The 15,168-nt window shown below is 36.7% G+C and overlaps 1 long non-coding RNA gene across 10 annotated transcripts in view; it reads left to right on the top strand.

The window, feature by feature from the left end:
- Window positions 1-15,168, top strand: part of LOC135329685 (uncharacterized) — a 121,543-nt gene that overhangs the window by 31,355 nt on the left and 75,020 nt on the right. For 9 of the 10 annotated variants that reach the window (XR_010391239.1, XR_010391238.1, XR_010391245.1 and 6 more), the window contains one exon: window positions 12,492-12,586. This is a non-coding gene — a long non-coding RNA (uncharacterized LOC135329685). Of the gene's footprint in view, window positions 1-209; window positions 2,507-12,491; window positions 12,587-15,168 lie in introns of those variants that run through there. The other variant, XR_010391246.1, reaches the window with a different exon arrangement.

Genomic DNA, 15,168 nt, shown 5'->3' on the forward strand with positions numbered 1-15,168 from the left:
AGTAGCAAAACTCTTAGCAATTTTTGTAGGATTTTATATACTGCGGGAATGACCTTTTAGTTATGATATGAAACAGTAAGAAAATTGCTTGCCTCTGAACATAGAGAAGTGGTGAAATAGCACGAACAGGGGAGGTACTCTGTAAAATTTATGCTACATTTTTTAAATCAATATAAACTTTATAAGAGAAAATAATTCTGAATTAAAAGCTAACAGGAGAAACCTGACCATGACCTGAAGAGGAATTCCAGCTGTTGACCACATTTGAATATCAGGTACAGAAAAGGCATCTTTTTCTACTGGCCTGTGGAACTTTTTCTCATAGTGGGCATCATGTTACGCAATGACAGAATTTAAATGGAAATAGGCAAAATTTAATTTGAATTTGAATTACTCATAAAAGAACTCCTTGTATGTTAGTATTTTTGCCTTATGCACACAGAATTAATATTGCATGTATTATAGGAAGAAGATCATCTAACTCCAAAGCAAAGCAAATTACAAAGGTAGAATGCTATATGTTCCTTTGAACTTCAAAGATACAATTCAGAGGGTATTTTACATTATTGTTGTATTTCATTATAGCTTTCATAAGCCAAATAAAATTTGCTTTTTGTGAAAGAGCTGCAATTTAATCCTGCTTGCAACTAAATTATGTTGTTTAGTATCAAAATTTTAGATTAAATTTGCCTTTTTTTTAAAAAAGTAATCTTCAGTTCTGATAGTTCAGTGAAGCCCTATTATTTTATTCTTTGGTGCCCTAGATAAGGATATGTTCATGTGCATGGTAGGGTTTGGGTTAAAGGAGAAGATGCCTCGTGCAGATTTCAGCTGGAGGAAATATTTTGCAAAATCAGCTCTGGTCTGTGCATAAAACCAGGACAAAAGAGTAAGCACATAATGCTCTGGACTCTTCCCCCTGCCAAGGTGGGACAGAGACCAGGTGTTCCAGTAATAGGATTTGTGGGGTTTTTTTTGTTTTTTGTTTTTTTATTTTTTAATATATATATATTAAAACACACACACCATTTATTGTTTGAATGACAAACATCAGGCTTTGGTGCAAAATTCATGCAGCACTGAAGTACTAACTATTCAGTAGTATGGTTATCAGTTTGATAGCAAATAAATCCTGGAGGGATGCAAAAGGACTGCCTTGTGCTTTTTTATTTCTTCAGATGACAAAACATCTTTATAAATAAAAAGCCATAGTTTCCTGTAAGTATACATTTCCAAACCAAAGACTTCTCTTCTTAGTAGAATGAAATTGCTGGTCATCAATAGAAAGTTGTATGAGAGTCTAGAAAGGAACTTCTATACTGTTATATTCAAAACAGCCCTCGACAGAATGAGATAGTACATTTTTTTCTGTTTAGGGGGAAATGAAGAATGCTCTGTAACTGGTGAAACAACTACTGACCAGAGTGAAGAAACACCTGTTTCACTCATGTTCAAAAATTAGTGGTGATGCTTTGAACAGCCATCAGGTGGCAGCATAAGTGTGAAATAACATCATCTACTTTGTATAATTACACTGCAAACGTTCTACCAAGTTAGTTACGTGTTTGCATTCTCTTTTATATAAAAGCCCTTAGTCCAGTGCCACTAGTCACATAGATGATACCTAGGGAAAAATTCTTATTAGATTAAGGACCAATATTAAATACACAGATGTTTACTGTTTTGGGAATTTGTCAGAAGTGCGATATTGGTAGAGTCTTGGGCAGAGTTGGAGAAAAGCCTTTGTCCTTGCATATGGGCTGCAAGTATATGATGGACTGGAACAGCTTAGTGGAACATATTGGGTATTTTTGAGCCATGGTTAGTTAGCCTGCGGATAAGCCAAGAACTCTGCTGTGGAATAGCAGACTTCTCATTTTGTCAGTGGTACTTTTGGTGACTTTTGGAATAAATGAAAAAAGGTGAGAACACCAGGAAGAATATAGATAATTAGAAGGTATATTTAAAAAAAAAAAGTATGGTATAACTTATGCAGTGATATTTGTTTTAAACATTCTAGAAGCATTATGTAAATAAGTCTAATAATGACCTTTTAAAGTACAGTGGGTAGGAAAAATAACCATCCTCATACGGGTCAACTGAAAAAAAATCCCCAAGTTGCTTCCTCAAAGCTACACAGCCAGTTAATGGCAAAGCCCGAAATAGAACTGACTTGCTCATTCTCATATCTGATTTAATTTTTCCAGGCCATGTTTTCATTTGTCATGCAGAAGAAACAAGATAAAAGCAGCCTTAGAATCTGTTAGTGTTTTGATTCAAGGCAAATATCCTCTGCCTTGCTGGGCTTTCTGCTGATGTGTGGGATTCAGATTTGTCATGTACCTGGTGAGACTGGATTGTGAATGTATGCACACACAATGCGTGCTTTTGAATGCATGCGTTTTTCTTCTTTCTTTGAACTCATTTTAAAATAATGGAATTTCTGTTTAGTGAGAAATAAAATTTAATGCATCAAATTTGAAGAATAAATGTTCAAGATAGTGATTATTCTTTGTCATTGTTGTTTTTACAAATAGGATTTAAAAACGTAAGATTAGCCTCTAAGTACACCTAGAGATTTCATATGGTTATTTCCACTTTACAGATTTTAATTTAATACTAAAAAATACATCATTTCCCTGTTGTGGTATTTTTAGAAATTAAAAGGAATTATTAACCCGAGGAATTGATCTGTAAAGACAGGTGGTGTGATGTGGATGTTGGCTTTCCTGCCGGACTGCATGCCCACAGAGCACTGCATCAGCTGCAGGTGACAGTGTGGTTGGAAATGATGTCATCATCTTCTGCCGTGAGCTTATTTGCCTGCGTACATCTGCCTGTACTGATTTATTTAGCACCACAGCACCAGCAAAGAGGGAGAGAAATTTAAAGGCTGGGGAAATACAAACATGTTTAAGGAAAAAAAAAAAAAAAAAAAAAAAAAAAAAAAAAAAAAAAAAAAAAAAAAAGGCCTCTTAAAGCACTGAAGAGCTCTCAACAGTTTAAATGCCAGACATTATCATTTTCTAAGTAAACCTGCTTTTATTCAAAAGGTAGGTAAACAATTCCCTGTTACACATTCAGGATGTTCACTGGGGCCTGTTAAGGCATATAGTATGTTTATCTGTAAAAGCTCTGTTAGATGTTTGGTATGCATTAGGCTGTCCCTACTAGGTGATAGCTTGGTTATGAATACACTAAAAGGAGGGAAAAAAGCTCTAATGCACTGATGCTGTGGAGCTGCTTGTAGATAGCTGGTTAAGGAGCTTTCTTATCATCCAGCCTGTGGGAAAGGTATAGGTTATATGACAGAGAACTCGTATTTGAGGTGTGAGGAAGGAAGCTGGAAGGACGTATGTTCCAATATGGCATTACTCCTTAACATTTATTTCTATGCCTGAGAGGACTTCAACATGCAGCATGTGCAGTGGCATCCTCTGACCTCACTGAGGCTCTGGTGAGCCTTGTGTGGGCTGCGCCTCACTGGATAGCTGGGGCAGGTGTGTGAAGCCATAGCTAGAAGAGTAGATGATTTTACTAGGAGTGAATTTTGAGACTGTCTGTGCTGAAGGATACCTGTTTCTGATGAAAAGAAACACATGGGTTTGAGTATTTTTCAGGTTGTTATTTTCTCATTTGTGTATATATTGTTTTTGTTACAGAACTGACTGCTGTCCATTGTGCTTCTACAGCTGGCTTAGTGTAGCTGGCTCTCAGGAAGCTTCTGTCCCACAGCCTAGATATTTATAGGTGAATTATATTTCTTGATTACATTAGCCCTTTTAACATAATCAGCACTCTGTTAAAATTTTTAAATTCTAAATATTGTTAGAGAACAAAGAGAAATTCACCTGTTTCTCTATTTCTTACTTCCCATATGATTAATTGAAATCATACTTGTCCTAGAAAATATATACAACTAGGATATAGACAGTGCTGTCTTCTGCTAGGTGTGCATGGATTGCAGCTGCACTAATGATTTCTTCTTGGCGAATATTTACTTTACTGCTTTGTTTGAAGTTTTGCTTCTGTATTTGGAGTCTTGCAGAAGGCACGAGAGCGTGCTACTGTTCTGTGCAGGGAGGTTACCCTCCCGACGAAGCAACACGGAGGCTGCACGGCAGGGTGCTGCTGGAGCGCTCTTGCAGTGTGGGCACAGGGTCAGTAGCTCTCTGCTCATATGCTCTGCCTGCTGAGGACTGGCAGTTGGCACGAGCTTCGTCACTGGTAGAGATGTGATGTGGATATGGCACCCTGGAACCATACTGGATTGCAGCAAATCAAACCCTGTTTTTTCCCCTCCTTGCACCACACCAGTCAGCAATGTAGACTTACCAATGGAAAGTGGATATAACAAGATGAACATAAATTTGAGGAATATCCATTACTGCATCAGCAAAGGCACTGGAGGTAAGCTGACAAATCAAAAAGGGCTCTAATTGTTGGAGACGTTTGTAATATCTGATCTACAGCTTTAGCTGTTGAACTTTCTTTAACTGTTTCAGACTTAACAACCAAGTTAAACATAGCAGTCTAGGTACTCGTCAGAAGCAAGTAGATGATGCCAATTCCATAATATATTTGGTGAATAAAACAGTGATTGATAATTGACGTATTGTTCTGAAGAGCCCTTATGGTTGTGCTGGACTATTAGTATCACTTTTTGTCTTCTGAAAAGTTGTTACTTTAATGGAATTGAAAAACCTTGAAATTGGTGCATGCAGCGTAGATATTTTGAAAGCACGTAGTCATGACTTGTTAAGAGGTGGTTGGGAAGATGCTGCTGCCATAACACCAGGACTGGGCACTAGCATGGTGATTTTGTAGAGGTTTTTAAAATGTATATTGCTTGGAGGTTGCAGCCTTCGTACTCCATTTTTATTGTTCCTGATTTTTACATTGCTGTGTTTGAAACATTGCTGTTCTTCTTGGTTTACTGAATGTAAAGTGGAAGCCACGGCCATGACAATGGATTCAGTGACTATAAAAACAGATTGCCATCGCTGAAAGATATATTTAAAACTAAGGGCAACTTGGTAGAAAAATCCCCTACAAGCTATAGAACTAATCTGGGAAAACATACCCACAGGAAAATTCCACATTTTGCAGCAGACGTGTACACCATGCCGTACAGTCTCTCAGATTGCAAAAACTTCTGAGTTACTACATAAGATACCAGTTTAGGCATATGCAAGACTTCTTAGAGTAGACTCCATCAGAGAAGTACTAAGTCATATCTGATTGGGAACATACACCCATACCTCATGATAGAGACCCCCCCAAAGAATCTTTTTAAAATATGGCTGAAATTCTTTATTATCCTGTTTATTGAATTATTCATTTTTCCCATTTAAGATAGTCCACAGTGTCATGCCTCATAATCAAAAATATAAGCTACACTGACTCTACCATAAGCAGAACTAGCCCTGATTAAGCAATAATTCATATAAATTTATTTAATGTTTTTGGCTACCTCCTTCAGACTAAGTGAGAGAAACATGCTTTCAGTTTTGTACATTCATATCTTCTTGGCTTTAAAAATCCTTCTTTTTATCCCTAGCTTAAATAAGTAGTTTTTAAACTCGGAAGGAACAAATTGGGCAGATAGGAAGGAATCCCCAGTAACGTCTTGTTGTTGGCAGTTAATCACAATGGAGTTGTCATCCTTCATGCTCAAAGAAGAAAGAACTAGACTGTAAAGAATGCATAAGTGCTATATTCATTCAAGAATAAGTATGGTAAGAATTAAGGTTTTCCAAGGATGCAGTCAGCATGAAGCTGAGCTCCAAAGGTAGAGAAACAGAATGCAAGTCAAGGTAGAGAACGAGAATGCAAGTCAAACCAAATAATGAGATTATAAAATTTTTAAAAATTCTTCCATAGAATAAAATGTTAAGTTCCAATTACTGCATCATAAAAAAGGCATTGTAGCAGTGCAGAAAATGGTGTTAAAAATTGATTTTTTTTTTTGAAAGCATTCAGGCATACAAACAGATACATAATAAAATCTAAGTAGAAATGAGAGAGTTGAATTGAAATATATAAAAATGCAAATGGATTAAACAGAGCAAGGTCTTGAGGTTTTTTCTGGTAACAGGAAAAAAACATTTGACGTCAGTGAAAATTAGTGGGTGATAACAAGTATCAGGAAGCCCTTTATACCATCTTGAAAGAAGAGACTCCTGTGGAGAAGGAGGTTATTTCTTCGAACAAGCAAAACACCCACCAAAAGCTATATTGTAAACCTATTTTTCTGTATAAAGGCTTAGAAAACTTAAAGTTTTAGGTTTTATGCTTTCATAGTAGGATGTTCACATTTTAAGCTACTGTCAAAATTAAATTTCTCTTTGAAAGAGTAGAGGTGAATTTAATTTTAAACAAAGAAAAATTTATTCTTAGGCATGGCATTCCTTCCTCCTTACTGCCCTGGGATGAAAAAAAGTTAGTAAGAATCAAAAGAAATCAGATCTTTTTGAGTAAGAAAAGAGTTTTATTTTAAGCTTAAGAAAAAGTCAGGGAAATAAGCCATCATGTCTGCGTCTCCAAGCATTAGGAATTAAGATGAGAGCTTTTGATTGAAATAGCTTATCCCATATTTATCTCATATAGTATTTCTCATACTTTAAGTGTTTGACACTGGATACTGGAGTGAAAGCTATAGCAAAACATTTGATGCCTGGAACTCCTTTCAGAGAACCATCATTGAACCGTCATTGTTCCTTTCTGCTTACTTTGCTGCTGCAGATCTGCAGCCTTTCTTGTTGATGGCAGAAGCAGTAATTAGGGTTCTGGAATATTTGCTTCTCTCATTTTGATTGTGTTACAGTTATGACCGTAACTATCAGTAAGTGGACTAATCTAGTATTTCAGTTTTTCATCATTAACACTTTTCCACATGCTGCCTTGCCAGTGTTTGTCTAACTTTTTTTTAAAGTGAAATAATAACTTACTTCTTAGTCCTGTTCTGTACATGGTCTTGCTGAGAACCATTGGTGTCAATTGAAGTTAACTGTTAGGGTGTTTTTTCGTGATAATATGAAGTCAGGCACAAGTGCAATAATGCAAGTGTTTTGAACAAAGATGTCCCGTGGTTAGCTTTATTAAGCACATGCCTTGGTCAAACACTAAATGCTAACATAGCAGCAAGGCTACATTATCTATCAGAAATTCTCTAAATAATGTTGGATATCCTTTTTAAAAAGCTTTAGTCTGTGACTCACGGAGAAGGTATCCCAGTTAAGTGAATATAGATCATCTGACTAGTTCTAAACAAAATCCACTTTTCAGAAATGGACCAATTTTCTATACAGTTTTTGCTACTATTTAAGCTATTTCTAAAAATCTTCTCACCAGTTTCTAGGCTTGCTTCCATGCTGACTCACTGAACTTCTGATCTTCAGATACTCCCTCCATCCTCCTCCAGCCATTCTTGATAGTTCTCACTAAAAAACCCCAAAAACCAAAAAACCAAAAAAACCTTCAGAACTATCTGATGATTCCTCCTGAATTAGCTTATGTCATATCCTTTATGGAATCTACAAACAGCTCTATTTTTTTATTCTATACAACCTTGAAGGTAACCTAAAGGACCATCCATCAAGAAAAATGACACTGTAATTGGCTATATGCCTGTAGGTTTGCAAATTATGAATCCAGAGACTCTTCCTATTATTTCAATGGGAGGTTCAAGTGCCTAAAGGATATGGGTTTGATTACTTTTCTTTTTCTTTTTCTTTTTTTCCCCTTCTGTTGGTCCAATATACTTCCTAGTTCTGGAAGAATTTGAGCAATATCTTAAGAACTAGAGAAGCATTAACATATTCTTTCATTCAAGTGAAAGTTAAGTATTAGTATAGTATCTTTCCTAAATAAGGTAAATGCAGTAGGGAGAACACGATGACAGTGTTAAAGTTAATGACCCACTGCAATAGTATTTAAAACAGATTTGACACTAGCTTAATCATATTAATTGCTATATTAGACAAACTCAAGAACAATGAATACATTGTCCCTGAAAGTTCTGAAACAGTATCTTGTCCATTACTTTAAGGATGCAGTGACATTCATGATCTTCAGGTAACTAGAACTTTGATACTGCTTTGTCCTGCTACATCAGCTAACTGTGAATTGCTAATCTGAGCAGTCCTCAAATCATTTTTTTCCCATTCTATGAACTACTTTTAACAACGCAATCTGTCTCTCTCCTCAGTACTGACCAAAGATTATTACTGGTCTGAGTAGACCAAAGAAAAAGATGAGAAAAATCTCTACCTTGCTCACCTCTGTGCAGTTACAGGGAAAGGAAGGCACGGTAGCACTGAATTAAGTCAGAACACTATAAAATGAAGTCACATCATGGCAGACAGTGCTTATCTGATTTAGTTAAAATAATAAAATAAAAATACATAAAACAGGATATTTTCTAGGAGAGTGTGAATCAGATTCCCTCTAACCTGACTACCATCATAGCCACCAGCTATTTAAAATAGGATCCTTGACAAAAGGAAAAGAAGAAATAGTTGAAATTAGATTTCCCATGATACAATGATCATGGTCAGGTTAAAAATGTCCTATTTTCATTTAAGAGCACCTATCTAAATTAAAGGATGCATCCACTAATGAAATAGATAATGTAATTAACCAGCTGAGCTCTGAGAATAAAGATGGTGCTCAAACCTTCTAATTAGCTTAAGGTTTGCTTGGAAAATAAATATATAACCTTCTTTTACTTTCTTTGCTCTTCAGTTGATTTGCTGCATTAGATGATGCACTAGATCTAAGAAAAAGAAAATCTGTTTTTGGTCAGATCTGAGTGCACAATTCGTAATAAAAATTTGTAGAAAAAAATCAATATAGTACCTATAGTATCTTTCAAGCTCTAGCTTTTTCCTCTTTCATAAAAGCATTCAAGACCGTATTGGACTATCTACAGGTTGCTTGAGCAACAAAGATGAGAAGTCTTTTGGTTATGTCCAAGGTCATAGAACTAAAGTCGGCCACACGTCTTCTGGATTTTTTTCTGCTTACACCATCATTATGTTTTCTTTTTGCAAACATTATCCCTTAAGGGAAAGAATCTGCTGTCAGCAACTACACTGTTTTCTGCTAAGTCATTTCACCACCTTGCAAAGACATTTGAAAACATAAAAGTGATTTACAGCAACATTTTACAACAAAATGCCGCACCAGTTATCTGCCAGATTAGTGCAATACATCAGTATGCAAAGAGTAGGAGAGGTCCTGAAAAAACTCAGAGCATAGCCAGGAGCCCATACCCCTTCATAATCTTGAATAGTAATGTGTTCTGATGAAGCAATGATTGAAGCTTAAGAACTCTGCAGAGATCCTGTGAAGACTCTTCCCAAATTAGAAAAATTAAACTCATTTAAAATGCAAGTTGTGAAACTGCATCTGTATAATGTATATAATAACTTCTTCAGACAGGAGAGCACCTTATACTGGCAAAGCAGATCATGCCATAGTCCTAAAGGAACAATTTCAGTGACTCAGGGTGAGGCTCAGAGGGTCACAAATACATTTACAGCAAAGAGAGGGCCTGCAGAACTCAGAGGAATAATTTAGCTTGGCGTGAGACTTCAGAACCATTCGCGGCAGCAGAGGACAGAAGTAGCTGCAGCACATATGTAAATAACCATTTGTGTGGAAAACAGTTTTCTTCTACTTTGTTTTGTTTCCTCTTACCGATATACCTCTTGTTTCTGCCTAGCTCAACTACTTTGTGCCTCTGTCAGTGGCTTTACACAGGTGCCAGCCGGTACCGAAGGCATGAACTGCTGAGGTGAGGGTGACTGCACAGTTTGCAGACACCTATTACTATAGATGACACATTGTAAAGGAGATCGATGCTTCACAGTCAGGGGGTGGTAGTTTTAGGAGGGTCAGCAAGAGAAAAGATACTGACAGAAGGAAGCTCATTTTATGTTGAAGTACTGAGATATGACTATAGATCCTCACAATATTGTTAATACAAATTCACTCTCTAGGACAAAAATCACACTATGGAATTAAAGCTTTTTGTTCTGACAGTTAATATCTATTGAGTCTATTACGAGACAGTCACATTGTCAAGGTACCAGCTGCACAGAGAGAAAGTTTCTGTAATGAAATGGAGAGGATTGTAATCCCTGTTCTGTCCCTTTTAATTTTGGCTTTTCAAATGACATGAGGAACCCAGGTGGAAAGATACGCTCTGCATTTCTGGCTCTGTGGCAGAGAGGAAAATGTAATTGATTATTCTTATTAAGGAAACTAGTTTTGCCAAAAGTATTTAATTTATTCAGTTTCATCCTTAAAATGAAATATGCACTGTAGATAGATATTCTATCCTTATTTTATATGTAGCTTGAGCTGACTATCAACATTTCAATTATAACAGTAATGGAGAGTGCAATATTAACTTAATTAGAAAATTAATGGAAAGAGGGGAGAAGAATGCTGTGATCGAAAGCCACAAATCTTTAAATGCTGTAGAATCCATACATTGTCACTGTTTCTGCCTTTAGAAATATTATGAGAGAAGAGTTGCCTCAAAACCATTAAAGGGAAGAATGGCTAGAAAAAGATACAGATATTCAGCACTGAGATTCAAATAATGGTTTCAGAGAGAGAAAGAAATTAATTGTCTTCTAGTCTTTCTTTTTCGTTCAGTCTAATAATGAATGTATCTTCTGTACATAATTGTTCTTTGCAGGAGCATACTTGTGGGTGCCCAAATACTGGGTATATTCAGGAACTGGCTATGTTATTGCTATAGTACTTATAAATGTATCAGAATCTGCTGAAGCTAACGTTCAGAAAAGATATGGAACTATCCAAGAAATTTACCCAAAGAAAGAGACCCTCAAATTTTGTACTAGTGGTAAGAAAATACTCGGAAGACACCTCTACATTTGTGTCCCCAAAGTACATGTGCTTTCCATTAATATATCAAGAATCCACTATTGGCTATAAAAACTAGGTAACTTAGTATCAAATGATGGGATTTGTATGCAAAATGTAGATTGTATAAGCTGCTATTAAAACTCTATTTTAAAAAATTTATTAGTGTAGTCAGCTGTCATCTGAAAAAGTGCTTTAGAAGATAACTCTTCAGTCAAAGAACACCAAATCAACACTTCATATTGCTGCTGAGCACCAAAATACGTCTGAAATTTGAGGCAACAGTGTCACTTTTCTATGTATGGAGAGCCACTAACCCAAAGGAACAGAAAGAACTTTAAGAAGCTGTTACTGAAGTGTCCATTTATTTGGTATGGTTATAATTGACAAAGGAAAGCAACCTGACAAAATGCAGCGTGCTGGTTCCGGAACACAGATTCTGCCTCTCAGCATTAAACAAGTAAAAATCTAATGGGACCAGTGAGATTGCACTAAAAGAGCAAGCAATGGCCAAAACTACACTCTCTATCAATTTTTTTTTTAAACTTGCTCACAGGAACATTTTTGAATTGCTGTAGGAAGGGAACCTGTGAACAGCAAGCACTTTCTAAAGTTTGTTAGCCTAATACGATTGTAATTGGTTATGAATTCAATTATTTGGAAGCTTCCCTTATACCATTTTAGTTTTCAGTTCTCGGATCAAGGATGTAGTGATTCATGTACCTGGCTAACAGCCTAGAAGAAAATTTTGCAAAATAAAGGAAGGAGAAGAATCTGTGAATGAGTCTTTCTGAAATTTTGAGAAATTCTGGAAGAATAGGGAGCCAAAATCTGTGCTAAATATTCAGAGTGGAAGTACAAGCATAGAGGAACCAATTCTCTGTACCCTTTCTCTCTCCTTCATAATGACTGAAAATTGTGAAAGGCTTAAAGGGAATGAAAAGGATTCTTAAGGTAAGTAAGTACCCAAGAAAATATAGAAGTTCATTACTAACTGTCTCTTGCTTACCTTTCTGCTACACACCTGGAGACCTCCTGCATGGTCAGCAAAAGCAGCTATCTCAGTCTGTCGTATTTGTCCTCCTCATTCTGTGGTGGCTAAATGGCCAAATACTGATGTCCTTTTCTTGGTTATATATCAGGGGATGTATTTGATGTGTCAGGTCAATAGTAAGGACTAGCGTGCAGGGTCAAGTTGCAGGTGGGGGATGTTCAGGTGTTCATTGTACAGAGATCTGGGGAAAGGTTCTGACCTCATTTACACAGCTGTGAACTTGGTGGAGCGGTTCTTCAGGTAGCAGTTGATGCAGATGGAACCTAATCTTTTTCAAATGTGTGTCATATACTTGAAGGAGAGCTAAATTAATACCACTCATAAAAATATCTGTATGCTAAAAACTCGCTGTAAGGCAAAAAAAACCCAAAACAAACAAAAAATCCCCCCAACCCCCCCCATCCATTTCCATTATTACAGACATCAGTTTATGAAGAACAGACTTGGCATCACTATCACTTTTCAAGTGTGGGAACATGAGTAAGAACAATGTCTAAAATAAATTCTTAGCTTATAATATGCATACATTTGATTCTAGGGGAACAAGTCCTTGGACCTGTCTTGAACTGAGGATGAAGAAGAAATATACACTGTGTGGATCCATATCTGATGAAATTCATGGAAGAGCCTTGGGTAAGCACTCTGCAGACTTCAACATATATATCTGCTAGTGAATTCAAGTAATGATCTTCAAATGTTTATGTTGCTTTAGTTCTAAAGTTCTCTCAAATGAAGTCAGATACTAAATTCTCATGGGTTTTGGGTCCCCTCACCATGATATGTGTAAAAGTCTTTTAGGCACTAGTGTAGAAATTGATCCATAAGCTCCTTTTCACTGAGACTTTGAATACCTTCACTGCTTCTTGGAGGTGAGTTCTTGACCACAAGATGCAAGAACTCAAGTTCAAAAGACAGTATCGATCTCATCTAAAAGAAATAGAAAAATTAAGAATAGCATTGAGGAGATTGGCAGAAGGTCACTATGCAGATTATAGCGTGCCCTTGCAATGGGAAGAAAAGGGGAGGAGAAAGCAGTAGGAATCAGCAGGAATATGGGAGATAACACACAGAGCTCCTGGCATATGGGAGCCCAGAGGGCTTCTGGGCTAGGGAGATTTTGCATAGGGACTTTGTTGCGGGAAAAGGGAAAAACGTAAGTAGGCCACAGTGTGTGCAGTATGGTCTGTCAATGGAACAGCAAAATGTGTAACGAGTAAGGTTTTAAAAAGTGTAAGTGATTTAGGTGTCTATGTCTTATTGAAGGATTGGTCAGATGTGCCTAGAATGATTTTCAGGGGGAGATAATAGACAAAAATTGTGGTTGTGAAGTTATAGTCTGCTGGCTTTCCACTAAATCCTCATAGGTACCTTTACAGAAATCAGAGTAGGATATTTTGTACATAGTGAACTGTAAAAGAGCACCCAAACAGGGAGTTAACGTGTTCTGGTGAATGGACTGTAAATTCCTTTCCTAGCTTGCAGTGTGCTATGCTTCATGTGTAGAAAAGCACACTGATCTAAGGGCTTATCTACAAAGGGACAATAATGATATTTAAGGTAGGTGTACTAAAGAAAGATAAGATCTCAGTATGTAAGATTTGTACAGCATTAAGCATTATGAGGGGCTCTCATTCAATTGTAAAGGGACAATTGTGATATTTCTCTTTAAAAATGTGTAACCTTCTGTGAAGCACACAAAGCAATTGCATCTCCTTTTCCTGGAACAGGCAGTGTTATGTTTTATGTACCAGTCTCTATGGAAACTCTATATATGAATAATAATGCTTACCTTCAACCTCTTCCTTGCTTTTTTTCAAGTCCTCTTAGTTTTCAAAAATTTTCCCTGTGCCTTTGCAGTTTGCCCTGCAGGGTCAGAATGAAATGTATACAAAACTATTCCTATAGAGCTGGTGAAGAATATAGTAGATTCTGTCTCCCTGGAGTAGAGTTGGAGATCTGTGTTAATTATCTTTTGTCATAGCTGCATTATTCCTAAAATATATGCTGGAGAAATGGTTGTAGTTTTGGATAGAGGACAGTTTTTTCCACTTCCAACTCTGGTGCATACCATAAACTTAATTACCTCTGATAGCCCCTCTGTTCCAAAATTGTTGAGCTTTTTGTCTGGGCAACCTTTGAAAGCATATGTCTGCAGTACTTCATATCTTGAAATAAACTGAGAGAACTTTCACAGTTCAGTAGAACCATCTGACTTGCTAGGCACCAAATAAGATGGAGTTTCTCTTGTACACCAGCCAGATGGATTCTACAGATTCTGTATTTCACAGTCTGACATGTACTTTCAGCAATAGTTTTTAATGTACAGCTTAGCTTGAGTTTTTAATTTGTGATGACCTTTGCTTGATTAGTCAGTGATTTTAAAGTGTGCAGTCCATCAGCTGTTTGTTTGATCTAGTAGCCATATAGTTCTAAAAAATGCTTTCTGATAAATTCTCCTTTTAAAAGAAGCGCTCTATGTTTTGTGGGGAGGAAAAAAAAAGGGAATTTCTTGGATATTTCCAAACTTCTACAAAGTTGAGCTCAAGAATATGTAGTATTTAAGAAAGTTGCATTTTAATGAGCCAGTCCACTTCCTCATGATAAAATCAGGCCTCTTCTGTACAAAATTCTCCACAAAATACTTCTGTACTCTGAAGAAGGTGGAGAAGGTATATCTGCTCTTCTACCCTTTGCCTCTTCTTCAAATACTAACGAATTTTGCTAGATTTTAATGAATGTTCTTTTGATATTCCCTTTTCTAGATGCTTAATTGGGAGAATATGCACTTGTTTATCAGAAATGCTAGGTGCCCATCACTCCTACAAAAGTGAGTGAGAACTGCAGATGTTTGGCCCCTTTAAATATCACTTTCAAAGTATAACAGGCTGGGCACCCAAAATTGGTGGCTGTGAAAATCAGACCTTACATTTCAAAACTGATACAGGTCTGTAACAATCTGGTTGATTCAGACAATCAGTATTTAAACCTTTAAACCATTCCTATGTCTTGTAAAGAAAAGAAAGCTTTCCCATTCAGCAATCAACTGCGAGGAATTAGAAATGCCTCACAGTTCCCCAAAAGGTTTTCTTTTTTCTGTGAAATAAAGATAGATCTGACTGGACCCTGAAAATTTTTTATGCCACATGCCTGTCATGAGCTGATGTGGAGTGCAAGTGGGCTGAGGGAAGTGAGAAGATACCCGTCTAAATAAGGGA

Source organism: Dromaius novaehollandiae, chromosome 12, assembly GCF_036370855.1.
Source record: "Dromaius novaehollandiae isolate bDroNov1 chromosome 12, bDroNov1.hap1, whole genome shotgun sequence".
Taxonomy (NCBI): domain Eukaryota; kingdom Metazoa; phylum Chordata; class Aves; order Casuariiformes; family Dromaiidae; genus Dromaius; species Dromaius novaehollandiae.